This window comes from Octodon degus, unplaced genomic scaffold (genome assembly GCF_000260255.1).
Source record: "Octodon degus isolate 3935 unplaced genomic scaffold, OctDeg1.0 scaffold00024, whole genome shotgun sequence".
NCBI lineage: Eukaryota > Metazoa > Chordata > Mammalia > Rodentia > Octodontidae > Octodon > Octodon degus.
In genome coordinates, this window is record NW_004524600.1 from 3,617,669 (window position 1) to 3,620,595 (window position 2,927).

A 2,927-nucleotide genomic window follows, 5' to 3' on the forward strand; every position below is an offset into this window, starting at 1 on the left:
GATAGACTTTACAATCATAGGGTTTTCTACAGGAAAAGAAGGTGACACTATAAATATAGAAGTGTTGTTTGTTAAGTCTAGTTTATACATAACTGAGAAAATAAATCACAATAAATTATACAATGCAAATCTGAACATCTACACTGAGGACAGCAATATTCAATATTACAACTATGGTTTAATACCTTTCATCTTGTTTTAGATGTGCATCATCTCTAATGTTTTATCTATTATTATTATCCTCTCTTTAAATACCTACATATGATAATCTGAGCAGCTGCATACATAGCAATTGTTAATCTTCTATTTTTGTTTTGAAATTCTGTACCATTTGTATTGCTTTCTATTGCTTTGTTTCTGTCTTTGTTCTTGCTATTTGTTTTTGTCTTTGTTTTTCCTCTTTAACATAAAAAATTAAAAATAAATATTTAAAAATAAATTATACAATGTAATCCAATACATTCAACACAAAGTATAAGAACCCAAGAAGACTATGATATTTTTAACTGAGTATCCAGTATACTCCAATAATACTTTTTCTTTAGTTCTTGCTGGTGTCCCTGGATCCCTTCTTTATAAGACAAAAATATTTAATATGTTCTTTATGGAGAATACAATGATAGTTCAGTCTTTTTTCTAGCACTAATTGATGTTGCCTGACAAATATATTCCTGTCAAGAGAGAGCCTCTATTTTGATCAAGCATTGATAAGAATGGAATCTTCTCCTTACATTGTTATACGCATGATGAAATTCTCACAAACTGGCCTCTGGCTCTACCTTACTCTGTTCTCTGTTACTAAAACAGAATGACATACACTGGGTAACTTATAAAAAAAAATAAGTTTATTTGACTCATGGTTCTGGTAGCTGAGAAGTCGTCGCAGTGGTGGTGCCTGGCAGGGACCTATGTGCTACGGCACAACATGGCCAGAAAGTGGCAAGGTGAGTGTGCAGGAAAGAGACAAAGTAGGAGGAGTAGACTTGTTCCACACGAGGCACACACTGTCCCTGTACATAACTCACTCTTGGAATAATGACATCAATCTTCTCATGAAGACTATGGCAACAGGACCCAAGCACCTCCCCCTAGGTCCCATTGCCCAACACCCCTCCCTTGGGAATCAAGCTTCCTAAGCATGGATTCTCGGGAATGAACATCCAAACCATAGTGAGTTTCACACATTGCAAGCTATGTTGCACCATCACTACCAACACGCACTTCAGAAACAGCATGGGAGAGCATAGCCATTCTGCGATTTGTCAGCATTCCCAGGCATTTCTGCACTCTGACAGCTGCAGTATCTGATCATAGGTGGAAATGACTGCGGAGGTCCCATGAAACTAAAAGGAAACATATTCTCAGCTCACTTTGCCCTTCTGGTATCTCAGAATTGTTTGAGGACACTCCAGTATTACTCAAGATAAAGGAAATGTGTGCAGAGAAGGTGGGATGCAAACAGGTAATTGGCTTTTGCTGACTGAGGTTAAAAATGTCTTGTTTTAATATATATCTCCAACCAAACACACACTTGGGTCCTCTTCCAAAGCCTTACAAGTGACAGCCCTGATGGTTAAGCTTGAAGAGCTTCACACTACATCTGTGTCATTCAGAAGCTAAGATCAGAAAACAAATCCTAAAGCTGGGACAGAGATTGATCAGAACTGGAACAGCACAGGAAGTCAGCAGCACACTTCCTCCTCTTTTTCACTATGACCTGCTCTACCCAGGTTGCCCAAGTATCAGAGGCAGAATGTATCCAGACAGAATATAGAGACTAAAATACGTTAAGTTGTACTATACTACCACTTTATAGGTAAGGGTGTAAAATGGCAAATTTATATGAATCCACCTTATAAAAATTACTCAGATTTAATGAATTCTTATTGTATGCTGTGGGACTAGCATTCCTAGGCACGGATTGAATTATATCCTCTCAAAACAGATATGTTGGACATCTAACCTCTCATATCTCAGAATGTGATCTTAGCTCCAAATGGAGTGTTTACAGATATAATCAAGTTAAGATGAGGTCATTAGGCTAATTCATTGTGACTGGAGTCCTCATAATAAGGAGAAGTGTGGACACACATAGACATTGATAGAGGGGAATGTCATGGAGAGACTTGGAGAATACATCCACAAGACAAGGCTACTAGGAGACAGGAGAGGAAAATGAGTAGAGCCTTCCTGCATAGCCCTCAAAAGGAATAGATCTTGCTGACACCTTCACCTAAGACCTACAGCCCCGAACTGAGACAGAATATATTTCTGTTTAAGTTTCTCAGGTTGTAGGTTTTTTTTTTCTTTTTTTTTTTTTTTTTTTTTTTTTTTTTTTTTTTTTTTTGCAATAGCCCCAGGAAACTAACACCATACAAACACAGCCTTCTCAAATCATCACTATGTTCCACAATTTGGGTACTGTTATTGTTGCATTTATCTCAGATGGAAACTGAGGGTTAGAGAAACTGTAACACTGCCCAAAGTCACAGGAGATGGAACTGGTCATTGAGCCGCCAGAAGTCTGGCTCCCAGCCCAAGCCCATGACCATCATGTAATGCCTGTTGGGTTATCTTTGTACTCAGTCATTACCACTTGTAATTAGCAACATGTATGGGCAATATGAAAAACATTTAATCCCTTAAAACTACTGAAATGCTACTTCTTAAAAACCTCACTATTTTCCATACTGAAGAATCTCGTTATTTGAAAATAACTGGCAGGGCCAGCCAGATAGCTCAGCTGATTTAAATGTCTGTTTAGGCAGAGTACAGGGGCCAGGGTTTGATCCCCAACACCACAAACTGTGCTGGACCCCCCACTGGAGTGCACTGAGACAGTGATGGAGACTAGGTGTGGTGGCATGCCCTCATAATCCTAGAGCTCGGGAGGCTGAAAACAGAAGGATCACTACAAGTCTGATTTA

At 38.7% G+C, this 2,927-nt stretch overlaps 1 pseudogene; it reads left to right on the forward strand.

The window, feature by feature from the left end:
- The first annotated feature begins 856 nt into the window (after positions 1 to 856).
- The window catches only part of LOC101570621, a 107,003-nt pseudogene continuing 104,932 nt past the window's right edge, over positions 857 to 2,927 (forward strand).